The sequence below is a fragment of the Aythya ferina genome (assembly GCF_964211825.1).
Source record: "Aythya ferina genome assembly, chromosome: 7".
Classification (NCBI taxonomy): domain Eukaryota; kingdom Metazoa; phylum Chordata; class Aves; order Anseriformes; family Anatidae; genus Aythya; species Aythya ferina.
The window spans coordinates 17,966,753-17,993,099 of NC_140302.1; the positions used below are offsets into that span (position 1 = coordinate 17,966,753).

Genomic DNA, 26,347 nt, shown 5'->3' on the forward strand with positions numbered 1-26,347 from the left:
AGGCACTTTCTGTGCATGCCTTGTCCTGAAGCACTCTACACCAAGGGCAAAGTCATCAAGGGCAAACTCTGCCCCCACCCTGCCCAAAAAGAAAAGAAAAAAAAAAAAGATTAGGACTAAGCTAGCATGAATTTCCTGGGTATTAGAAAGCACCTGTGGGCAGTTGTTATGGTATAGCTGGTGTTCATGCCCCATCTGCTTTCACATTGGGATTTTATCATGATTAAGTGTAGTGTGATTTAACCATCAACCACTCATGTAACTCCCGGCACATGAGCTTGCCTTCAGCTTTGCTGGACGGATTGATGCCTTGCCCTCTTGGATGCTGAGCAGGCAGAAGTTTATTTTGTACTTGAAAGGGAAGTGATCAACGAATCCTGGGTGCCACGGTCATAGCTGTGGTTGGAGACCTTGTCTATTAGACCATAGGCAAAAAATGAGTGGAGAGTCTTAGCTTGGCCCTGTCACTGCTGCTGAGCTAACAGATGAGAGGATTTGGTGTCATCCGCTCCTGTGCTCGGTATGTGTTGCTCCATATCATTAATAAACCCGTGAATTGGCCTGACACCAAATTCAGCTATTCCCTCCCCTGTGCTGATCATTACCGTGTTACCTTACCTTTGCTTTACGGGCCATCGGCCAGGTTTCAGCCCACGTGACGGTGCTCTGTGCAAGCCCATCTGCTGTTGCTTTCCTGCGAGGAGTTTGCCAGGCCCTTTTCTCAAGGCTACTACAGTACTGCTGGACTTTTATTTGCCTTCCCCTCAGTACCGATACAAGTCCATTTGTGTTCTAGACTTTTCACCATTTCCCCTCTGCACTTTCTGCCAAGGGAGTTTATCATCAGGACTGCTGTGAGCCCCGGCAGCCCAGCAGAGGCCAGCACAACTGTGTGCAAGGTGCTGCACAAATGCACACAGCACGTGCAGCCTGAAGGCAACGGGGGGAAAGGCTGAGAGGAGAAAAAAAGGCACTGAGAAGGGAAGTGGCTTGTGTTGCTTCCCCTAGCATGCTCTGATTAGGAGTTTCTCATCTCACGTGCCACATTAAATGCTTCCAACTGTTTTCCTGTCCTGCTCTTTTCAACAAAGAGCTCCAGGAGCAAAGTCTCGTTGCTCCCTGAAGCTCTTAACCAACCTGTTGCTCCCTCTGGGGTCTTCCCATGTAACCCCACCTACTTTGGCCTGGGAAAAATAGAAAGCAGATCCTGAGAATACTTTTGGTGGGAAGTACCTGGTCAAAGCCTGGCTACAGGGGACAGCTGAGGCTGCCAGGAGGAAGGGAAGAGGCAGCCTGGAGATGGGTTCCTATTCTTGGGAAGGACTGAGCAGGGGTAATCGGATCCATCGCCTAAAAACTCCTCTGATCTCCCCATTATTTCCACGCTGGTGGATTCTTTATGGTCACTGCTGAAGGTGTGCGTATCCCATCCCTGCTCCATCCTGTTCAGGTCTCTCCTAGCAGTGACAGGCAGAGAGGAGCACTGCAGAGAAAAACGTGCTCCAATTTTGGCATGCAGCAGGTGGAAAATGCCCCAGGATGTCTCCTTTGGTCCTGTCCATTTTTGTGTCAGATTGAAAGGAACCGGTGAACATACTTCAGCTTCTCTGATTGCATCTGAGTCACCCCAGGCTCTGTTCTGGGGCCGTGTTTGCTGTTTGGGAAGTGGCCTTTCCAGTTCCCACTCCCTCCTTGCTGCACCTGGATATGCTCCAAGACTCGGCTCCCCCCTGTCAGCCCTAACAGTGATTAATAAGGACGTGCATTTCCTGGGTTTTGCACCCATTTTTCTTAAAGTCCTGCCTGCCAGTGGAGAGGAGGCTGAGATTATAAACCACTGCTGGCATGTGAAGGGCCCAGGGGCAGCGAGTCTTGGAGAGGCTGTGATGCCGTTCCAGGCATGGAGAGAGCACGGGGCTGCTTACAGAGACAAATTCTGCTGTCAACTGTAGGCTTCCCGCAGCTGAAGTGAAACATTGGGATCTGTGGCTCATTGTTATTCACACTGATACCTCCTCAGAGGTAACAATCCCAACAGTAGCTGTTGTAGTGCTTCTGGCTTTTGCAAAGCATCATTGTTTCACCGTCTCAAAGATCAAGAAAAGCCAACAAGTGGGCATCCTGGAAGATTTTCCATCCGACTTGAGACTTTCATATGGTTTCTGCGAGATGTAACCTGCCTGCTGTCAACCCAAGCAGCCAAGTTCCTTTGCTGTCCTTTCTCAAATGGATCATGGTCCAGGCAAGCCTCCCCTTGTAACCACTGACAGTCGGACCTGAGTGCAGAGCTCCAGGCCAGCCTCAGTGTAAAAACCACTGGTAGGGGCAGGGAGGTTTCTTGGGTTCCTGTTGCTGCCTGGCTGTGGTAATGTCCTGTTGCCTGAGCTCTGCCCGCCCAGCTCCACAGGTAAAGCAACACCAGGAGCACAGATTGTTTTGCAGTCAATCTTCCTTTATTAGTGGAGTGACTTTATCAGCCATAACTGGAGGTGTAGTGCTGGGAAGGTAGGGTATAGATGGGCTAGGTATCCAGAGCCAAGTTTGGTTGGACACTACGATGCTCTCACAGCTGCTGTTGCTGTGGGACAAGTCTTAAGCTTCTCTCTGCTGTAAGGATGAGCTGCTCGTTATAAGGGTGCTGCTCCAAAAGGATGGGATGAAGCGGAGCTCCCTGGTGTTGCCCCAGGTCCTGCGGGGGCTTGGCTGAAAGGCAGCATTTCCAGTGCTCAGCCCTCTGCTGGGCTCACCTCCAGCTGCCCTGGGGTAAGCTCAGCCTGCAGAGCAGGGAGGCAGCCAGGGACGGAGGGAGGGAGCAGCACTGCTGTGTCTGTGGGAGCCTGTGTTCATGCTGGGGAGAGGTGGAGGAAAGAAGAGATGAAGGCAGAAAGTGGAGACGATACCGGTGAGTAACCTTTGGAAGTGGGGTTAACCACGCTGCTTCCAGTATTGGCCACATCCTGCTTAGAGCCAGGCTGTGTGAAGCTGGTGTGCTGGTGATAGCAGCCAGAATGCCCCAGCTCACAAACAAACAAGCAGAGAGAGGAATAGAGGCAGGCAGGAAGACAGGTGCCCCTTGGGCAAACACTTGTTAAATTGACAAACTTGTAGAAAATGATTAAGGCTCTTGCTGTTCCTGGTCCAGAGGGGCCCTGAGCTGCTGCCTCGAGCTAAGATACGAAGGTAGTTCCTTGGGAGCCTGCAGTGGACAGGGCACAGAGGGAGGTGAAACAATTACTGCCTGTCTCTGCGGTGCCGTCTCTTGTCAACTGTTATTTATGTTTCCCCAAATGTTGCATTCTTCTTACAGGGAAAGCAGGCCCCGCCAATCTACGGCAAAATAATTGCAGCCACCTTCCTCTCCCCCTTCCTTCTCTCTCCCTCCCTCTCCACCTCCCTCCTTGCCACATCTCACTCTCTCCATGTCAGGTTTGTCTGGGATCCCTTCGATGAAGGATGGCAGTGATCAGGAGTTGGGCTCCCTCACAGGCGGTGGCGATGAGCACTCCCTTGTGCCCTGGGCCTTGCTGTCACCCTGCTGGAAGCAGCCTTAGGACAAGAGCCGTGCCCCCACAGCAGCTCTTGCTGCGGTCATGTTGTGCTGTGCTTTGTCTCCTCCGTAAGCTTGTGATTGAGGTAGTAGAGAAGTTCTTCCCTGTCCTTTGCATCTGAAATATACTCCAAGGAACTAAGTGAGACGATGTCCACACTAGGGCCCAGCTGTACTGACCCCGCTCGGGGGCTGAGCAGAAAGGCAGGGTGGTTACAAGCCTCCTTGCCGCCCCTCCTGAGGGGCTGCCCATGCTGCCACATCTCACACATTGCACCTGGGAGGCCTCCTTCCAGGCAGCAAAGAGTCAACCCGGGGCCCTCAGAGCGGGACAGCTCGTGCCAGTCAGCAACCTGACACAGCCAGGGCTCAGTCCATAAGTGCTCGGTGCAAAGTGGGGTGCAGCTTAGAGCGTTTTTGGCAGGGGCCTGGTGTCTTCCAGCAGCCCCTGGCGTGTCCTGCAGCAGGGACTGGCTTCTTCTCCTCCAGTGGTGCCCTACACCCAGACAATAAGGTGAATGGGAAGAAGCCTTTGCCATCTCTTCTGGCCTCTCTGAGAGCAGGGGTGCTTTGAAAGAGAGCCCTCAGCACTTGGACACGGTTTCAAACTTCGGGCTTCCCCGTACCTCCCGTTCTGTCCACCATCCCCCTTCCCTTCATTCCAGATACGCGCAGAGCCTGTCAGGAAAGGGTTAAGTGCTGCTTACCCCAGCCAGCTTTGCGTATTTAAAGTGAGTAAAGGTTTAATTACCAAATGATGACAGTGTCATATGGTTTTGGTGATGGCGCGTGGCATTCGATGAATGCAGAAGAGGGGAGGATGTGAGAAAGACACTGAGTGGCAGTGGGGAAGCGAGGAAGCTAAAAATGCCAAAGACAGTAAAACATCTGTAATTTGCAATTCGCTAGTGTTCGCTGATTGCTCATGGATTAAAGATTAAAATCTATTCTCTGGCAGATGGGGGAGAGAGAGAGAGGAAATTCTTACGAGCATGTTTTGCATCTGCATTTCATTCTGCTCCTCTTTACAATAATCACGGATGAGGAAATAAACCCAGATCTGGGCTGGCAGGAGGCGGGGAAAGCACACAATATAGGCAGGACTCAGCGTGCTTCTCCTGCTCAGGAAATGCCAAGCAGAGAGGGGAAGGAGCTGACATCAGGAGTGCTCTTCTCGGTGCCTGGGACGCTGGTTTGGCTGCGCTAGGATGAATGTTCCCGCGAGGCTTGGAAGTGCCAAGAGCCAGAGCAAAGTCTTTCTTCTGGTCACCCCAATTCTGCACTGGGGGGTTTCTTTGATGGGAAGGGGACGTTAGCCATCTGTCCCGTCTCAAGGGATGCCTGAGTCTGGCTACAGTGTCCATGACGTGATGTTAACGCTCGCAGGCAAACAATACAAGTAGAAATAATGTTTGCAAGAATAAATCATTTTTATAACTTCAGCTAATCAGAATCTGTCCCTTTTATGGGCATGATGAGCTCTCTTTCTCCCTCGCTCTCTCTTTTTCCCTCTCTCTCATTCTGACTCTCACACAGGGTTTCTCAAGTGTGCAGGACATTAAAAGAAAAATGGATAATAAAACTGCAAATGCGGGGCTTGCTCCTGAGAGGTGCCAGGTACTCACGGCTCTGGTTGGCTTCGCTGAAGCCAGCTTTTGTGCTGAAACCCAGGATCTGAAAGGCACCGGGCCACCCTAGGAGCCGCACAAATGGCAGCCTTGTGGAGGCTGGGGAGCGCTGGGGAGCATGGACTGGAGCCAGCGATCTCCTGCGTGCGAAGTGTTTGGGCCGTGGAAATCCCGTTCCCTGGAGGGAACAAGGGTCACACCAAGTGATTCAGACAGCAGAAAGGGCCTCAGAGCTCCCGGCCTTGGCCCAGTTCTTTGGGTGATGGCTTTGGTTGCCTGGAAAGGCAACTTCTCTGTGCTTCAGTATAACCCAGCACAGACGGGGAACTGTAATTCATTTCTGCCCCAGCTGCCTCCCACTTCACGCAGGGCTGGCTTAGCTCCACCCAAACCAGCAGCTTTTTCTGTGGCAGTAAGCTGCCACCGAACATTTATAAAACATCTTGGGAGATGTTGCACAAAGGTGGGGATGGTACAACCTCTGGATGAGGACAGTCATCCTTCAAACAGCACGCATTGCCATAGCATTTATTACACGAGTGTACTTGTACATAAATTCCTTGTTGTGCACACACCTCCATCTGTATGCACGTATAGAGACACCTCTATGGGGCCCTGCAGACCTGGTCCTCACCCAATGACACCATGCACTCTCGGCATTCAAATATTACCATTATTTTGGGTGCATGGAAATGGTAAGTTGAAAATGTGAAGTAGAACTAGGACTGGGCCAGGACCAGTTGGAATGGATGGATATTTGCAGTGAAACCGGGAGAAGGAAGTGGCCTAAACATCCTTGGGGTCCTCCACATCGCGTCCCTCTTCCACGCTCATGCCTTGATTGCATACTATGTTGAAGTCCCCCCAGGTGCTGTATTCCTGCCCCCGAGCAGCCCCATATGGAGCCACGGGAGGCAGCTGGCTGTGCGGGGCAAAGCCACCCCGTGACAGGAGGGGATGCTACAGGAGGGGACCCTACAGGAGGGGACGCTGCAGGCAAGGCCCTGCCGCCTGCCCCTGCTCCTGAGCGGCCTGATGGGCCTCACCCGGGCCTCCCACCCACACACCCTCTGCCCATTGGCCTGGGAGCTTTCATCACATCCCACCCCTGGCCCTTTCTCTGTGGGTTAGGGGTGTTTGTACTCAGCCCTGTCCTGTGGAAGGATCTTGGACTGAGGTGTAGCTTGGTTCGGAGCACTGTTGGAAGCACCATCTCATGCTGCTCCTGGCTGGGCTCCCTGGAAGGACACCGAACCTAATCCAACACTCTGTCTTGTCCAGGAACACTGATGGACCCCTCTCTGGTAACGCTGTTTGGATGTTGGGGGGCTGCTCTAGTTGGTGAGTGTTGCCTGTGCTGTGGCTGGCTTTGCTTCCTAGCTACTCTGCTGCTGTGGAGCGGCCCTGCTCCTCCCCATTGATGCTTTTCAACCCCCTGTAACTGGAGTGCTGGACTGCTTTTTCATTCAGTTGTAGCTACAGTTCTTTGACTTAAATCATCCTTTTCCTGGTTAGAGATGTCCCTTGTCAGCAGTAGAATTTCTCCTTTCCCAGGTCTCCTAGCAGTAACTGCTTTCCTTCTGCCATGCGTTTTCAGCTCTGCACCAACTGGCATGCTGTTCTTTTGCTTACCCCTGGTTTGGCCCCAGAGCCCAACACTAGCCCTTCAGGTTCCAAGTGACCACGTCTGTCAGAAAGCTTTCTGGCTGGGCAGGGGCTGCAGGGCTCTCTCTGCAGCTTTGCAGAAATTGTAGGGTTGCAGTTGGTTTCTGTTAATCTTTAGGCATGGGAAAAAGGTAAAATGCAGAGCAGTATTACTGTGGGGCTGTAAATGCATCACCAAATATAGGCTGGAGCTGCCAGGGAAACTTAGCTGGGAAATGTGCTTTGGCTGAGCAGTGTCTGCAGCTTGCCTATGGCTGCTGGGGGAACTTGGGGTTCTGCTTTGGGGTCTGCTTAGAGATGAGAGAATAAAATAGTTTAGAGAGGTGGTGGGATGGGATTGGAAAGGTTCTGCCAGAGGAAAGTAGACAGGACCAAGGTACATCATCTGACAAAAGTCTTTGGTATGGGTGACAACTTGAGAAGTGCTGTGGTATTGTTTAAATCCTTACCAAAAACTTAAGTTTTATATTTAGCTTCATATTTGGGTTTGATAAATGGGAAGGAAATTGTCAGAGAGAGAAATGAATGTGCACAGGAGGAGAAGAAACCAGTATGCATGGGCAAAAAAAAGGAAATGGCATTTGATTAAGAAGAGGAAAGTGATCTCTTTGAATTGGGTCGCTGCTGTTGGACCACTGGGAAAGCAGTGTCTCTGTTTGCAAGTGATCTGTTTCACCAAGCGAAAAAGATGAGGCAGAGCAGAAGAAAAGCTGAAGAAAGATCAATGGGAGGAGGGGGACAGCATGGCAGATTTAATTAATTACTGCATATTAAAATGTTTGTTTACAGTAACAAACAGCTACAAGAGGTCTGATGTTAATTAATTTACAGCATTTTTCACCAGTCCCTTTGCCGTTGCTGGCAGTCAAGGAGGTAACACGGTGGCAGGTAAGATAATGTCTCTTTGGGTTTGCAGCAGCCTCTCGGAGGTGAGCTGGGAAGGTAGCGCAGTGCTGACTGGCTGCCTCGGCAAGGCATGGCATGCGGGGAATCTCCTCCAGCTGGTGGGGGAGGCATCGTTCCCCTGCCCAGGGGCATAAAGCCTGGGCATAGCTTGGATGCTGAGCTGTGTGATGGTGGCTGCCTGGTAAGGAGCCAGGCCTTGTGGGATGGGGTCTTGGTGTCCTCCTGGTTGTGCTGTAAGTGCAGGTGTGCTGCCAATTGCAGCTAATTTCCCTGTTGCTGTGGGTCCTGCAGCCCCAAAGAGATCTGAGCAGCCTCTGGTATTCAGTGCTACAAAATCTGGCCTTTCTAGGGCTAGTGTGTATGGAATCAGGGTCTCCTGCACATGTGGAAGTCTGGAGTGTGTCCTACCCCAGAGGTGGATGTGGTCAGTCTGCATGGGCATACATCAATCCTGGTCTAAGCTGGTAGTAGGGGAGATTATACCTGGAACAGGGCTTTGCATTTAAGTAGATACAATCCCAGGCATTTTCCTTCTAACAAATCAAAGTTCAGGCCCTGGGGAAATCTGCATGTGCATGCCTCCACCCCAGCATGGCTTCTCTGCCTGACTGCCTCATGTTATGCCCACCCTCCTCCCCTAGATGGTCTTAGAGGGCACAGGAGGGATGGTTATTGTGTACCGTCTGCCTTCGGGCTAGATGCCTTCAAAGTGTATGGAGAAGGTCTATGTGAGCTCACCAGGTGGCCCAGGCCCTAAGCACAATGTGTGGGCTCTGCAAATGGAAGCAAAACCCAAAGGTTATTCAAAGCTCCACCGCACTGAAACAACTGGAGGCCTTAGCAGGGGTCTGAGAAGCCCCTTCATGCCCTGTGTAATGGCTGGGTAGGTAATTATGCATGGAGGGAGCAAGGCTGAGCTTGAAATCTGTGATTCTGGTTTCACTGGTGTTAATACTAGCAAAGTGGTGGTGGAGGTGTGGATCTCACACCTGGCTGGTTCCTCAGAGCTGGTGGAGCTGTGCTCCCTGCTCCTTACTGGTGAGCCCTCTGTAAACGTGGTTTGGTAGCTCGTTATGACCAGACTTAACACTGGGGAGAAGGAAAGTCTCCTTACACCACTCCTACCAACACCGAAGGCCTCCAGGCTGAAACTCCAGCTGGGGTGAATCAGCCTTGTTTCCTGAGCTTCACTGAACCTCATTCATGTTGGTGGTAGGACACTGTGCCTCTGCCTGACAGCTGCCTCAAGGGAAAAGGTCATCTTCCACTCCTGGAAGCTCCTTACCTGGGTTTCTGTGTGTGGCTGCAGGTGGGTTTTGTTCTCATCTCTGTGTGGGCCTTTGCTGTAATCCCATAATTGATCTCTGCAGTGGCCCTGATATTGGCCCTGTCATTTTAATTGGCAGTTAACACTTGTAATTGGTCCTGACTGTATCCCTCTGGCAATTAGCTCTTGTCACGGTGGTTCAGTTCCAAGTCCTCGAGACCGGGTGTTAAGAGGTCCTAACACGGGCCTGCCCAGGCTGCCCCTTGCTGCTTGTAATTTGACCGGCTGTGACTTGGGCTGTGAGCTGCTCTGCTCCGCCCTGCTGGTGGCTGTGCCCTGATCTCAACATTGACACTCGGTTGTTGCACTTCTCCCTTGCACTGACCTCTGCAATCACGCCCCGTAGCAGAGAACCATAATGGTAATTGCGTGGTAATCCAGGAGGCAGCGGGGAGGTGTGCTGGGGCATGGGACCCAGGGAGTCTGGGCTAACTTCTGTTTGTGAAACACTCAGCCTGACTTCTGTGAGTGCAGGCAGGTGGCTTGCACAGGTGTGGGAGCCTCTTGGCATCCATGTCCTTCATGGCATTGAGTAACTTCTGCATCCCAAAGAGCGAACAGTCTGCTGGGTTACGAAATGACAAGGGGCTTCCAGGTACTGAGCGTGGCAGGGTGAGAGCAGGTTCTTCTGTAAGTACCATCTTGTTTCAGAGATAAGCCTGCAAGGCAGCAAAACCTTTGCTGACGAATGATTTCTCAAACTGTTAACGGGCTGAACATCGCTGAACATCTGGGGAAGACACCGGAGCAGCTGTTGCTGCTCTTTAACTTTGCTTTTCCTTTAACCAGAGAAGTGCTGGCAGGAGGCTAAGTGGAAAAAGTAGGCCCCAAATGGAGGGGCCTGGTAGCCCCGTGAATGAGATCAGTGTGACGAGTGACTGGGTGCCAGTCATTTTGTAGGGTGCTCAAACATAGGAGGACGTTGTCAGATGTTGTGGAGTCTCTGTCTTTGGTGACACTCAAAACCTGACAGGATGCAGCCCTGAGCAGCCTCCTCCTGGCCTTGGTTTGAGCAGGGAGGCTGGACTAGATGGTCTCCTGGGGTCCCTTCCAACCTCATCTACTCTGCGATTTTGTGGGATGAAAGAGTCACAGAGGTGGAAGGAGATCCTGGAGGATCCTTCTGGCACAGGCACTGTGGAAATGGCCCTGAAGCTCTTCTGAGAACCTCCTGGAAGTCTTTGAGGTGGAGAGCTTGGCAGCTTACTTGGAGCTTACTCCCTTTAACTAAATTAGCACTGTTAAATGACATATGAGAGTAGCAAGGAGACACTGTCCATCTCCAGGGCTCTGGTTGCCAGCTGTGTTATAAAGCTCCCACACCGCTGTCTCGGAGCAAGGGTACACTTATTTACTTTCCCAGTGTGTTGGTATTTCACTTCACTTTTTTCCTGCCAGAGACAAGTGACTTCTTTAGTCCTGAATAATAAGTAAAATAAATGTGCACATTGAGTTGGTAATTCTGACTCCAACTTGAGACACACTGAAATCTCTCTGAGCAGAGTTTGTGTCGATTATGTCTCACCAGAGTTGTAGTTGTGTTTTGTTGCCCAGTCTTTGCTTCGGCTGTTTTGTTCTTCAGGCTTCTAGTTGGTTCTAGACTGATCAGGCACCCACAGGATTGAGAGCTAACCCTGGCAGTAGCTGATATGCTGTGTGCTGAGGGTTCAGATGGAGGCCAGAAGTGGGCAGAAAGACCAGCCTGAAGGTCTGGGTTGTGAGGCTTCTTTAGGGATGAGAAGCCTTTCTCTGGAAGATCTCAAACTCACTAGGTGGGAGCTGAGGCTTGAAGGAAAATATGGGCCTGTATGGGCTCACCGTACGATTCGGAGATTTGGTGGTGTTCTTATCACCTGAGAACACATCCAGAATATACCTGGTTTCAATCTCTGCACCGCAAGCTGTTGAAGCAGGAGCAGTGTGTTGGCACTGCTCAGTGCACACTGTAGTGGAGTGGGGACTTCTTCATGGGAGCTGCTGTGTGCTGAGGTCAGCCTTTGAATGAACAACAGCATACGGGCACGGGCTGAGCCCAGATGGGCCTGATGGCCCAGTCGTGCCTGTATGGTGGCTGTGGGGTGTTCGTACGAAGCCAGTGAGCTGCACTGATCTGTATTAGTGGAGTACCTGGTGCTCTGACTCCAGGAAGGTTGCTCCTGATTTACACCACGGGAAGGGTGACCGCAGGTTAACAGGTACATCTGTGTGTGTTTGCTGTAGGCTGCTGCCTTCCCCCACTGCTTTAGAGTAGCTTACCAGTGTGTATATATATTTTTTTTAAACCTGTAAAGCCTCTAATTTGTCTTTAAGGAGCAAAGTAAATGTTATTTCACAAGGGGCATACAATGCTCTCTTGATGGAGGTAGCTTGTATAAATCTGTAATAATAATACCAATAATAATTATTATTATTGGGTAATCTCCTGTTCAGGATTCTGGCTGCGCAGGCAGTTCCTCTGCATTTTGATAGCCCTGTGGCCAGTAAGAAAGCATTAAAAATGATGCAAGCATTTAGCGTTTGTGAACTTAACTCTATAAACTTGATGGAGTGAAAAGAATCTTTTTGTTCTGTGCTGAGCTGAGAAATGTTCTGGCACTCTGGACACCTGCCATCTTCCCCTACCGCCTCTTTTACGTCCTGCTGTGAATCTGCAGCATCTTCTGCAGTGGCAGCAGCTGGCAGGACTCAGGTGCCTTTATCTCCCTGGCAGCTTTCTGTACTTGTGCAGCACCTTGCACTACGCAGCCCGAGCTCCTGCATGTGGGGCTCCTTCAAGCACCAGCAATGAATATGATAAATAATAAAATCTGTCAACAAAGAACAACGTGACCCTGTAAATCATTGACAGCTAGAACAAGTGTTTTCTCTGTGGGAAATGTCTGTATTACTCTTTCATCTCTTTGTCTTTCTGATGCTGACTTCAGACAGTAGCCAAATTTGTGGGGTGCAGATGTCGGAGCAGGTCTACAAATGGTGTTGAGATGCTGGGGTGTTGGCGGGACCACGCTGATCTCTGCTGCTGCAGTACAGCTCCCTTGGACAGCCTCCTGTAACACTACACTGGGTGTATAATTCTTGTAATCACTCAGTAGGCATGTTTCTGGGAGCGAGATCTGAGCCAAGGCAGAAATCTAATTCAGGATCTCAGGCGATCTTTCTTTCTCCTAACTGGTGGCCTTGGGCTCAGAGTGACTGACTCACACAAGGAAATGAGTGTGACCCGTACGGTGTTACTGCTATGTGTGCACGTAAGGGCAATTGAGTTGGCTGATATCTGATGAAATCACTGATGACTTTTTGGTGACCTCTGATGGAAAGGCCACGTCTGAGACCGGGAGATTTTTCCTGCACAGTGGTCTGTCATAAACAACAGCACCTCGTTGCGATATGCTGGCTCTGCAGGAAACAGCAGCAGTCCAGCATTTCCAACTTGTCTGTATGAAACTTGGAGGCCTGAACCTTTAGTTAGTTTACATCAGTGTAGCTCCCTGGGAAACAAGGGAGTTTTACTTATCTCCTCCAGCTGGTTCTTAAATATTCAGCACCTAACCTTGGATTTTGGGGTATCCATGTTTTTATCCTACCCCCGAATGGGCGTGCTGCTTATGCTAAGTTTTGAGCAGCAGAATGTTCTCAGTAAATGTGCACTTAGGAATCAAACCTTTATCTTTAAGGCTTGAAAATGTTGGTCAGAGCAACTCCCACGTCTGTTGCAGGTTTCTGGAGCCTGTATATATCTGATTTGTGTGCAATTCACACTAGTTAGTAGCAAGTGAAGAGAGAATTGGGTCACACAGTTGCTGGTTCAGCCCCAAATACAACTGCTGATGCTTAGGAAAAATCAGGCAGTGTAAAGAGATGAATTAGGAGAAGACTGAAACCTGTCCCTTCTGGTTCCCCAAAAAGGGGACAATGCACAAGCTTGGGAGCTGTGGATCACACAGTACAGAAAACAGGGAAGGGTTAGAAATGCCAGCCTGATAAACAGCAGGATTGACAAAAAGCCAGAAAACCACATGAACCAGAATACATAACTCGCAGCCCGTGGCCCACAACGCTGCTATCTTTCTTTACCAGTGAGTAGTCCTGCCCTGTCTCTGCTCTTTAGGTAGCTGACTTGTCTTTCACTTGGAAACTTTTTAATGCTGACAGTATTTATTTTTCTTCCCCCAGGAGCTGCCCTAACAACCTTGTTTCCCACTGGTCCCATTGGAGCCTAATCCCAGCTCCGCTGCTGCTCTGTGGTCAGTCAGGACCCAGTTCTCCGGATGGCTGTGTGTGGTATGTGATCATCTCCTGTCCTTGCTCAGTCTTCTCTCTGGGTGCACTGGGATTAGGGAGGTGAGGAAGTGCTGATATGCTGATGCAAAGAGGGCTTGGGGTGAGTCTGCAGTTAAGGGAAAGGATTAAGCCCAGTTGGCTTCACAGATGCTTTAGTTACTGATGTCATTAGAGGTTCTGGTTGACTTCCTTACGTGTTTTGGGCTGCATCATCAGATGTTACAGGCCAAGTGAAGTAGGGTATAAGGCTTTCCACCAGCTAAGAGCTGGCCATCACTCTGCTTTGCACAGCACCACTGCCACTGTGTGTACTTCTGCCTGTCTGCACCTCCCCTGCTCTCTGCCCTAGGACAGGCTGGCAGGTGTGGATGTGGCTCCCCTTCCTACCTGGACACTGTGTACAATGAGCAGTCACAAAGCTCCAGTGGTAAAATGTGTTTTGAAAAGTCAGTGAATGGCTCTGAAAGGCCTCTTTCACATCCTGTGCTAACAAATGAAACTCCTCGTTCCATCAAAATAAGATTGATAACTCCTCTGTCATCTCACATCTAATATTCTGAATACTGAGAGGTGTGGGTTCCCCCTGAGACACCGGCCTGTTTGCGCATCTCCTCCTTCATCTCCAGAGAGCCTGCTTGGAAGGCCTGGGGGGGTTGCGGGGGGAGCAAAAGGAAAGAAAGACTTGGGGTGGAGAAAAGGAGAAAAATGACAGAGGAGCTCTTTCCTTTTTTTTCATTTCATCAGCAACGAGTTTCTCATTTCGGAGCCTGGCAAATGGAATTGTGCTTGTTCAGCCACAATGAATGATCCTCTTTCCCTAGCCGTCCCTGTTCCTGCCCCGGCCTCCCCCCACCTCACTGAAATGAGGTGGCCCCTTGGGGCCACTCAAATAGGTTTCAAAAATAAAAATATTGATGTTTTTATGGATGCTAGAAACAGTGAGCTGTTTCAGTTAAAACTTTTGAGAAGTCAGAGTTTGGGGGGGGGGGGGGGGGGAGGGGAACAGAAAAACCAAGGGAGCTCAGACCAACCTGAAGCAGATGTTTTTTCAATTTGCCATGAAAGGGCAATCCAGGTATCTGTCTAAACACTTAACCAGGGGTTGCTTAAAGGAGGACAAGAAGAAAATAGTTTCCAATCTCATTTCTCCCCTCCCTGTTCCTTCTCACTCTCTGATGTTGTGAAAGGAAGCAGTAATGACACCGGGAGCAATTGTGGATGCCCAGAAATGTGATGCTGGACACATCTTGGCCAGGTGGAAACTGTCCTAGTTGAGTTCCCTCTGAAGGGGCTAGCCCTGCTCAGCTTTCTGTTGGCCACTCAGCCTTCTTGCTGGGAAGTTTCCTGTGCCACAATTCGAAAGCTTCACTGGTGCACTCTCCCGTACCCTTGAGTGGTTTTGTAGACAGGGCACAACTTGCTTCCTTGGCAGTAGGTTGGGGTGCCCTACTGCCCTTTGCATAAAAGAAATATGTTGCCCAGAGATGGCTTGCAGCCTCTTGCGCAGGAAAAACCTTTCTGCAGGCTGTGGCTCGGGGCAGATACTCATTGTGTGGCTCCCAGTAATTCACTGTATCTCAAGGGACACATTGAGCTTATTTAACAAAGGTCAGCTAAATTTTCTAGGATCCTACTGTGGAAGCAGCATCAGTAGAAACCTTATTTATCCTTGGCGTCCAGCTCCTTGACTGCTCATTTCAAATGGCTGTGGTGGGATAAGCCCAGAGCTGGTGTGGTGCTGGTGGGCAGTGTCAGAGCGCCAGCATAAGCAGCCTGCTAACGGGTGCTGGGCTGTGGCTGCACTGCCACTGGGGGTGTTGGTGTGCAGCACCTGGCCCGGCAGTGGGCTGATGGTTACTGCTCTCTTGCTAGCTGGGGATAAGTCACCAAACACCTGAGGCCCTTTTGTGGCTCTCCTGGGACATGGGCAGGGTGCCTGCAGCAGCCAGATCTGAGAGCAGCAGCGGTGTCTCAAGCACAAGCAATTATCTCTGGAGGAGGGAACAAACAGCTGCCTTTGGCACAGCTCTGGATCGACAGCCTCAGGGAGGGCAATTGCAACTTCACCTCTAGGGTTTCCTTTTGCTGATGTGCCACAATGCTGGGATCTGGGGAGGGTGGGCACCATGGAAGCTTGATTGTGGCACTGCCAAGAGCTGGATGGGGAGAGAAACTCCTGCACTGGTCACTTCCAAAGTTAGGTTTCAGCCCTTTCTTCAACCCTGGGACCCTTTCCTGCTGTTAACACACTGGTGGGGTTTCCACCATGGAGGGAGTAAAGCTTTCCTTTTGAGTTTGTCTGTGCCAAGAGAAAGGGGGGAGGGTGCAAAAATCATGGTCTCATCTAGCCACGAAATACTACATAGACTCTGAGCCAGATGTGATCCGTCTTTTGAAGGAGAAGGCTTCATGGTGGTTATCACCCCGTTGTCATCCTGCTGCTATCTCAGGTAGGTGGTGCCTGGGCTAAATGTAGGAACCTGACTCACTGCGATTCAGTAGCCAAGTGCTTCCTGCACGTTTTTGCTGCTGTAAACCTTGCTGTTTCTCCTTTGGTGCTCTTCCATCCCGTCTCTGTACAGGTGGCTTGTTTTCAAGCACTGACCCTTCCAAAGGTGCAAGTTATCTGAAGGTGCAGCTTGTATGGCAATGGGAAGGTCTGGTTTCGTTGTGATGAGAGCTGGGCCCTGTGTGCTCAGTACAGCCTTCTGCACTGGCCTTCCTACCTGCTCCAGGTCTCTGTGTCAGTGCAGGCAGCCCCAGGCCTGAATAGGGAACCAGAACTCCGCAAGAGAAAGGGCTTAAAAATAAGAAAGTTCATCTGTGTGCAGACAGTCTTTCCTCTCTGATGAATTATTCTGTTTTATGACACAGTTTGACTCCTGCAGCTCATGGGCTGCTTTATCTCTCCATCAGCAAAGAACAGATGCTCTCGGAGCACCGGGAAAGCCAAAGGAAAAATGAGTGAGTGACAGGAAGCAAGGAGGACGGGAGGCAGGAGAAATGCTTTTCCTTTTTTTCTTCACTTTCCCTTTCTTAGCCTCCCTGTGCTCTGCCTGCTCCCATCAAAGCCGCTGGAAATTGTTACCGACAGATCGAGTGTCTTCCAGTTTCTGTGTCAGGGAGTTTTGCCGATTCTCTGAACCATGCAAAAGAGGGGTCAGGCAAGAGAAGGAGAGAGCAAGAGAATGACCAATTCAGCACAGCTCTGGCTTTATCACTGATCTGGTCAGGTTCACTGGGTTTTAACTCTATGAGCCAGTCAGGCTTAGAAACTCACACCTTTGTTATCACCTTTCAAGAGGAGGGAGCGGGCAGTGTGAATTCTCTGGGGTCATCTCGAGAGGCAGGCCAGGGATCACTCCTGCAGCAGCCTGCCTTGCCCTCACCTTCCACAGCACGCCAGGCACTTGGATGCTCTCTGTCAAGATTGATCACTATTTATTATCCCACAGATCAGGGCAGGGACAGAGGCACACTGGAGGAGATTTGGGGTCCTGCTTTGCCCTCCTGCCATGGCGTTGGGCAGGGAGGTGCACAAACTCACCAGCACCAAGCACCCCTGCCATTTGGGTCTGGATCTGAACTGAGCTCTGAGGTGCTGGGACTGCTTTTGGTTCCTACCTGTGCTCCCACAGTGGGCACAGAGGCTGTACCTGCATGGGTCTAAAAGCAGGGACCGCTCCCGCCTGTCCCTGTAAAATTGCTCAAGTGAGACACTTGGGCAATTTCTTCTCCTCCTCCTTATGGATCCTCCTTCTGCAAGTTGGAGCCTGGTAGCAGCAAGAGCTGGAGTGTCGCATGGGGAGCACGATATTGCAGCTCACAGTCACGTTGCTGGAGGCTTAGGTCTGATGGGGCTTGAGTGGAGGCTTGGGGAGTCTTTACTTAGTTGGAACAAAGTCTCTGCAGGCCCAGATTAGTTCATTAAAGCCTGGTATCTCGCTTCTGCTCACTGCTAAAGCTTTGCTCTGATGTGTTGCTGATAACAGTGCTGAATGTGCAGGTCCTGAAAAAAGACATCTCTGCCTTTAGCAGATGCTCTTGTACCATCGCATCTGTCTGCAGCGTGGAGGGTTAGAGGCTGAAGTGGCATTGCTCAGTGGAGGAGAGGAGCTGTAAGCTGCTGGGACATCCTGTGCCTTCTGTGTGTGGTGGGTCCATCAGGAGCTTCGGGAGCCGCTCTTCTCCTCTCCAGAAAGTCTGCTGTGACCCCTGTGCCCTAGGGATGCTACGAGAGCCGTGCCTGGTAGGGCTGCCAGCTCAGGGAGGACCTCACCTCCCACGCACTGCAGTGCTCTGCGTAGCTGTTAGCTGGGGGGGCAGGAGGGTGGGACACCAAGGGGGGGAGCAGCGTGCACATCCTGGGGGGGCTTTGGCAAGGACAGTGCTGAACACAGAGGTTCACAGTGATGTGTACAGACAGCAGCCACAGGCCGAAGGGAGCCGGCTTTCCTGCTGGCCTGTGCCACTCCCTCACCCTGCGGAGAGCAAGATGCTGGCTGAGGAGTTGGTTGCTAGAGCTAGGCTGCTAGAGAGCCCCTTCTGCAAAGGAGGACATCTCCAGACCTCTCAGCTCCCTCCCTCCAGGCAGCCTGTCTGTGATGGTTATGGGCACCACGGGGGGAGATGGAGCTTCTAGAGGTTCATACGGGTCTGCTCTGTGGCAGAGGTGTTGCCCTAGTTTGATAGCAGGAGTTCCTGCTTGTGTTTAGCTTTGCTTTAAGGCTTCTGGCGTGGTGGCAATGCGGCAGGGATTTAGGCACTGATAGGCAGTAGGGACCCTTGGGAATGTTGCTGCTGGAGCAGGGCAGAGCCCCAGATCAGGCTGTAGGTGCTCCACAGCTGAACAGCAGCCAGGACCCTGCACTGCAGAGCTCTCAAAGGTGGAGCAGTGGGAAAAGAGTGGGTGTGATTTGGTCTGGATCAACAACAAGCCTGGAAGAGGTCCCGCACCAACCTCATCTGACTCTCCTGAAGCTCCTTATCTGTTTTCTCTGAAGGAAAGATTGTGTGGTGTTTGGGAGAGGTCTTTGTCTTGTATGGCATTGCTGGCCATTGACAACAGGAGAAAAGAGGTAGGTTCAGTACTTGGAGTGGAAAGTGCATGTGTTTGAGATGGGGGCTGTTAGATCCTCTGGGGATTTGAGAGACAAGCTTGCAGCAGTTTCAAGCAGTTTGTTCCCCTTCCTGCATGGGTATCACCCTTGCTGTGGTCTTTTTTCTGATGGCTTCTGTGGAGCACTGCTAATTCCCAATGGTGCTACAAAGGTGTCCAGTGTCATAATTATGGAATATGCTGAAACTGAGTAGATGGCTTTTGATTTTTGACTTGGTATAGGCAGAACCAAGTGCAATTGAGTAATGAGTCTCTTAGTTTTGACTTCTTCAGAACCTGCAGAATGTACTTGGGTTGTATTTTCCAACTTCCTGTTCCCCATGACATAAGCACAAAGCTAAAGCTGAAATTCTCGTCTACTCATGGGTCTCCAAGAGGTAGGGCTTTAATACACTTCACACTTAATACTGTGTGTGAGATCTGGTAACTGCAGGGAAAAGTGTCAGCAAACATCCCGTACCAGGCAAGCCTCAAGGCAGGTGAGATGCTGTGCAAGGCGCATAGATGTCAGGTCAGTTCCTTTGCCATCAGCTTTGTGTACCTCACGCTTTCTTCTGTGCTGAGACTGTTCTCACAGGGTTGTCCAAAAATTTCAGCTGGGCTTGGCTTCTGAAATGCAGGTTTGATGTGTCAGGAGGGGCTGCTGAGCAATATGGGGAAGGACACAAGGAGACGAGGAGCCTCCGGTTGGGAATCACCCATTTTTGGTCCTGGAGGTGGCTCTCAAGGCTGATGTCTTCTGAGTGTGGGACCATGAGCAACAGCCACACTGTCCCTGGACAAGGTGCATCCGGGTGGCCTGGAGCCTCCTTTGGTAGAACAGCCCTAGCGGGGCTGGAAGGAGCGGGTACACAGCTGCCAGGAAGGGGAGGCTGAGACCTGTGTTGTGGTACTCACAAGCCAGGGGAACTTTATTATAGTGGCATTACAATTAGCAAAGGGTGTGTGTGTGCTGAAAGTGTGTGTGTGGGGAGGGGGAGTCAGGGAGGGGAAAGAGCTGGCGGTGATGGGAAGGAAGGGAGGGTGCCCTGACCTCTCCTCGTAGCCCTGACTGTGTCCCCATCTGAAGGTCTGGCATATCCACTCTCACTACTTAATGATAGTGACATTACCCATCCGCCCAGCATCGCGGGGCTTTTGTCTTCATTCAGGCAGAAATGAAGTTCTCCTGGGCGCACTTATCAATCACTGCAAAGCTCCAGCTGTTCCGGAGCCTTTGGATCGACTTCAACAGCCGTGCTTACAAATTGTCTCTGAATAGCACCGAGCTGAGACCCCCTTTTTTGTCATTGTCTTCCGACAAATGTTTTTTTTCGGCAGCCTTTCGCAGACGTTGCCGGCTGCCTTCTGCCGCGGTGATTGAAAACAGGCCTGTTTTGCATTCTCCTGCCGGAGTCCTGGGTTCAGGGAGCTGTCCCTGAGTGCCACTCCAGCGAGTGCCGTGCCAAAGACAATTACATGCATAGTTTTGCTGATTGCATTAAAATCATTAGAATGAAAGATTCTGAAATCGTACATTAAGGGGGGAAATTAGAAAAAGCTTCAGAGACAGACAGCAGCGTCCCCAAAGTGAGGGCAATACAATTAGCTCAAATTGTGTTACATACACACAGACTAGGAGTAGCTCCTGTAACAAATGACCTTATTATTGCTGCTCCCTCTCTCCCTTCATTCCTTTTTCTCTCCTTCACTCCCTTCTCATTCTCATTCCTTCTTTTTTCCCTTCTCAGAAACTTATTCTTTGTCCAGGACTGCCATTCTCCTTGTTCATCCCTTCCTCTTGCTCTTCTCCCCTTCTTTTGTCTCGAGGAGTGCCTGGGCAGGGTTGGTCACGGGATCCCTGGAGTGCAATACTTTGCTTCCAGAGCAGCTTTGCGGGCCATTTAGGAAGAAGTGACTAAGTGCAACCCCAGAAGTTAATTTTCAGCTGTGCAAGAAACTTTGCTCTCTGGGGGAACGAGGAAGTACACGACTCCAAAGGCTTTATATGTGCACCAGCCATCAAGACGATGGAAGCAGCTGTCTGGCTGTACTCCCTATCCAGTGCCAGGAAGGAGACTAGTAACTATGCCTGAGGTGGGAAATCTTCCTGCACGCCACAAACACGGGCACAGCAGGAGGTGAAGAAAGCTTAATTCTGGAAGGGAGAGTGAGGATTCTTTAGCGAGAATTCCAGGTTGTCAAAAAAAAAAAAAAAAATCCCATTGCATCAGGGTGTGTGGGCCAGCACCTAGACTAGACCCAGGGCTTTGGTTGGATGGTGATTTGAAGGAGAACATAAGGCCAGCCTGACAAAAAGGGGAAGGAAGAGGATTACTGTATATACTGCAGAAAGAGGGAATGAGGGGAAGAGGACTTCCGGGAAACAGCAAAGCTCATGTTGTACCTTAAGGAAGACCCCCAAGGATCTGGGGTCAGGGAAACACCTGAAAAAATCCAAAGGGAGCAAAGAGGCTGCCTTGTGGAAGAAGAGTGTGAACCACATGTGGATGCTGGAGACTGGACCTGCCCCAGAGGACATCTGTCATCCTGTCCGCACAATGCCAAAAAGCAGGTGAAGGATTGTGGTCCTCCTTTGTGTGAGGATGGACTCCCAAGCATGTCATATGCGTTGACCAAGGTCATCCATGGAACCTGTGTCAGTCAGGGACCAAAATGCATTTTCCTCAGCAGGCAGTCAATATTTTAATTGGCAAAATAGTTGCTCTGTGTCACTCTGTACTATGACACTATACAGCTTTACTGCTGGGGCTTGGGGTAGTTAGGATATGAGCTGAGGTAGCTCCTGTTTCCAGTGTAACAGCTTGCAGCAACCTGTGTCAGCTGTGCCTGCCCCGTCAGCTGTCCTGCTCTGCCTCTGGTGCCTCCAGTCACTGGCAGCACAGCAATCGGTGACTCAGGGATATCTGGAGCTGAGGTGGTATCTGTGTTACCAGTGTGTTAATAACAATGGCTTGAAGCACTGTGCATTGACAAGGCACTGTCCAAACCATGTAAAATATGCTCACTGCCTTCATGAGATGAGTCTCAGACTAGACACAGAGGGAAATAGCGCGCTTACTTGTAGAGTGGGCTATGCAGAGGAGGAAGCAATAAGTTGGTAAGATAATAAGGCAGGAACTGTAGGAAGTATAAAAGACAATGGGAATTGAAGATAAAAAGGGGAAAGAGGAAGAGGAGCAGAGGATATATCCACAGAGTGAAGTGGATAGAAGATCAGTTTGCCTTCATAAGGTGAATCATAAGTGTGGGACGTGTGAGACAAAGGAGTCCGGGAGGTGAGAGACTGGGGGATGAAAAAGAATGGGTTGGATATGGGAGGGCAGCACATGTTGGAGATGGGTGGGACAGAGGTGGAGAAACCAGGCGGGAAAGGAAATCAAATTAAGAAATCTGTTAACAGACAAAGAAGAAAAATGCTGGTTCTAGTGGCTTTAAGGTGGAGAGGGTTTTGTGATTTAGGTAAGTGGAACTTGGGTGTTGGAAAGACAAGCAGAGATGCATATCTGAGCAGTACAAAGAGTAAAGTAAAGGGAGACAGATGAGGGTGAGGAGAAAAGAGTCCAGTTTGCTGACAAGCCAAAAGGGATCTGGAGCTGCAGAGCAGAGGAACCAGGTGACTTGTGGAGCACAAATATAGAGTTTTTTTTTTTTAAAAAAAAAAAAAAAAAAACCTTGAAGAGAAGTGGGAAATGCACACTAGCAAAGTGTGCATTTTCAATGACATACCAGCAGCCAATACTCCTTTCAGCAGAAGACCTGACCAGTGGCAGCTGTCCCTTACGGGGATTTCTGCTGTTTTTGTTTCAGCTTAATTCACAGGAGGAACAGCCAAGAGTCAGTGGGATTTGTCTCCATTGCCATTGCTCCCTTTGAAGGACCTTCCTCTTTCCCTTTCTTTGTGGATAGTTCTCTTCTTAGTAAACTGTTAGACTGAAAGGATTTTTGTGAAATTGTGACACTGCAAATGCTGATGTCTCCCTTTACTGAAAGTAAAGATGAACCTTGGCTCTTTCAGAGAGCAGCGAGAGGCATTCACTTGCACCAGCCTGTCCCTGCAGGTCAGAGCATTGTGTGCAGTCTACTTGTAGATAAAGTACCCAGAAATGGGTAGGCTATGGGACTCAGCCTGCAAGGCACAGCAGCAGGAAGGTTAGACTGTGGATATAAGGTCATGTTGATAGTCAGATATTAACTTGCCAGCCACATTAATATTCAGTAAATGATATATAGCAGTACTTAGAGCAGAGCCAGCAGAAGAGGCTCTTCGACTCTTCTGTGCTCTCTGGCCTGTGTCTTCTCTGTATCCTCATCACAACAGCTCTCCAAACACAGAGGTCTTGTCTTCCTCTCATCCAGTGCAGGTAGATCTCATAGGCTTTGCTGAGACTACACACACCTTTCTGGAAGGTACCTTCTTTCTACCAACATGAGAGGTGTGAAAAGATCAGATTCCCAGAACAAAGTTAGCCTGTCTGAACGCCTGTCTACTCTTCCAGAGATCCCGCTGCTGTTTTTGATTAGGTTATCAAGATGACTGCCTTGTTCCCTCAGAAGTGAGGGGAAGGTGTGGAAGGGTGTTGTCTGGAGTGCATTGGGGTCAATGAGGGCCTGACTTGACCAACTTCAACAGGCTCTGGATCAGGTCTCTAATGACTGTTTGCATGTAGGCTGGTGTGAGTAGGCTGAGGAGGGATGTGGCCTATGGCAGGATCACTGCAGAGAAAGGATGGTGCTTTACTGGGGGTGGAAAATGGAATTGTCACCGTGGAATGAATGAATTGTACAGTTTCTCTTTTGTAACCCAGGGAATAATTAAGATAGATGGGTAGATGAATTAGCTGTCCTGCAAGGTCAAAAGTGGATTGCCTTATTACTCTATTATTTCACTGTTGTGGAACTATCACCACTAACGCCTTTTTCATGATATTTTGTACACCGCACCAAAAAAAAAAAAAGGAAAAAAAGAAAAAAGGGGGGAGATACAAATTGATCGTTTGCTGGTGAAATCAGTCTTCGTCATCGCCAGCAGTGCTTGGATTAATGGGATTGAAGGCTGCTGGAGGTTCAGCCAGAGAGACGGGCGGAAAAACAAGAGAAATTGGTTTGTACCCCTGGGAATGGAATTGATGTGACTTGAACGGAGCTGCTGCGGCAGTGGTGGCTGCTATGCTGTGATGCTGGTTTAAAAAAAAAAAAAAAAAAGGGAGATGGGAGAACAAAATAAATCCCTATCTGGAATACTGGGTCATTACAAATGTGGATGGTAATCTTCTAGGGTATTTGGGAGGTCCAGAAGAGTACATTTGCTACAAGCCTTCAAGAAACAATAGTGCAGAGCTGTTTTGAAACACAGTTGCTTTCTGGTAGTCTTCCACTATTTCTGTGGGGTTTTAAAGATGAGGTTTGGGATGAGCAATAGAGGCAGGGTATTACTCCTGTTACTGGTGAATACTACCCAATCTATGTAGCTGGTCATGGAGATCTTCTAGATGGGTAAAGACCATCATGTGGAAGTGGAAGGAGACCAACAACAGACATGGTTTGTAGAATGGGAAAAATGGGGGCATATCACTATAGGTCATTGTGTTTTTCACCTGACAGTCACAGCAAGAAATATGTTGGAGAGGAAAGCCTGTATTTATGTTTTTTCCATCTGCAGTGCCAAGAGGTGGCTTAGAAATGCTTGCTGTCTTCTGAATTCCTTGCTTGGTTTCTAGTAAATAATGATTTGGAGAGGTCTAAACCCATGGAGGAAAGATTCCTCATTCTACTTAAGATCTCCCCCCTATGCTTGGCCTCATGATTACAGCAGATCTCATCTTCCCCAGGCACCATGAGCAGCAGTGGAGGGAATCCATGTCTGTGTGCAGACCCTGCCTACGTGTCCTCTCCTGTGCTCACCCAGGGTCAGCTGGTGATGGCAGAGCAGTGCGTGGTGAAGGGGAGATTTGGCAGATCTCTTCCTCAGTCAGAAATATTTTTTTTTCCTACTGTCCTCTGGTCAGCCCTGATGCCAGCTCTGAGGAAAATCAACTGTGAGATTCAAAAGAGTGAAATCGAGTGAATTATTTCTGAAGTGCTCTGTATGTGGTTGAAGGCTCAAGATGCCACAGTGTTCAGCTGCCTCCTGTCCACGGGGAGTCAAACGGAGAGCAGAGGTGGCTTTCTGACTCATGGCTGGCAAGGGAGCATTTTCTGTAAATGAGACTATTTGTGATAGAGTAGTGCGTGGGGCAAATTTCTTCTGATTTACTTTCCCTTCTTTCCTGGACTACGCTCCTGATTATGAAAAGTGATGGTGTGATGTTGGCCATGAGCTCTAGGGCAGTTGTCTGTCTTCTGTGCTTGGCGAGTCCTCCCATGGTGATGGTTAAATTGCCTTCTTCCAATTTTACAAATTCAGAATAGCATAAAAATAGTATGAAAGTAGGATTATGGCAACAAAAGCCTAATACAACTGAGTTGTCCCTGTTCATCTCATCCAGGGTCTAATGAAGGCAATTTTGATCCCAAACAACTATTGAAGTTTGGGGTTGTGGCAGGGTCTTGGTGGAAAGTCTGAGCTTCCCCTTGGAGATATCTGGGGAACAACAAGAGATTTTTCATTCTTCTGCATAACACCATTAGCCTCATGGAGCATCAGTGGGGCAAAAAATGGACGAAGGAAGCATTTACAAGTAAATCCAGATAGGGCAGTGTACATCCCCAAACTCTTGGCATCTTGTACTCTGTTTTCTTCGGTGCTCAATATACAGATAGTCTGGGGATGGGAGGGCGGAGATCTGGGAAACTCCTTTTCCAGCACTGTGAACAGTACAGAAGCAAGACCTTGATGCAAAACATTACGGTGTTTGCATCAGGCAACTGGCTCTGCAGATAGTCAGGGTGAGCTGAGCCTATTTACTAGCAGGAAGAACAGCTGCCGCACAGGGCCACCGACGTTTTCTGCTCTCGGATCTGCACTGTGGCTCTTGCCTTCTGCTTTCCTGATGAGAGATCCTCGTGTGTCTGAGAGGGCAGGTCCTCCTCTCTGAACCATGCTCCGTGCAGGCCGGAGGGAAGCATGCTCTCTGAACTGTGGGTTGCTCTGCTGGGGAAGGAAATACTTTAACCCCTGCGTGCTTTAGGCTCACCTCTTATTTTTGTCTATCTGATTTGCATATTTGATTTTCCAGGGTGTCTATTGCTCCTGGTTTTGACCCAAACTACCTTTTATTTCCCCAATGCAACAGATCAAGGCACAGTGCTAAAAGGATACCAGCCACAGCTGTAACTTGTGCTAGTAACTATAGTTTTCAGTTAACTAAAAAGTGTGCTTCAGTCTGGGAGTCGCAAAGCTGGTAGGCTGGAATGCCTTGTTGGAGTGAGGAATTGTTCAAAACCACGTGTGCTGGGGCACAGAGTGGAGCAGGAGATGGGAAGGTCCCCATCCAAGATGTGATCGATCCTGGAGCTACCCAGCATCTTCCTGTGCTTGTGCTTTTGGAGGAGACACTGGGACTTGGGATGGTGTTCATCTCCAGATTCTGTTATTGATGTCTCTGTCTCTGATTAGTTTTGGGTGATGAAAGAAGACAGCTGGTTTGTGTTCCAAATGAGGATATGGCATGCATTGACACCACATGGCTCTGTCTGCCTTTCAGCTGCAGTTACGAAAGCCAGAAGAATGGTTTTGAGATAGCTATGTGAGTTTTGCACATTCACATGTAACAAAATAAAGGAGTAATTCCCACTGCTGCTTCTGTATCTCTGATGTATCGTGCCTTCTTTTGGCCCTCATCCCTGACTTCTCTGAGACGGTCATCAAGCCAGGTGAATTGTTTTTGGTTTTGATGAAAACTGCAAAAGCAAAGATGGAAAAAGCTCAGAAT

At 49.7% G+C, this 26,347-nt stretch overlaps 1 long non-coding RNA gene across 2 annotated transcripts in view; it reads left to right on the forward strand.

Annotated features, from left to right (window-relative positions):
• Positions 1-26,347, forward strand: part of LOC311439851 — a 314,933-nt gene that overhangs the window by 211,395 nt on the left and 77,191 nt on the right. For both annotated transcript variants that reach the window (XR_014695042.1, XR_014695043.1), the window contains one exon: positions 13,247-13,354. This is a non-coding gene — a long non-coding RNA (uncharacterized lncRNA). The remainder of the gene's footprint in view (positions 1-13,246; positions 13,355-26,347) is intronic.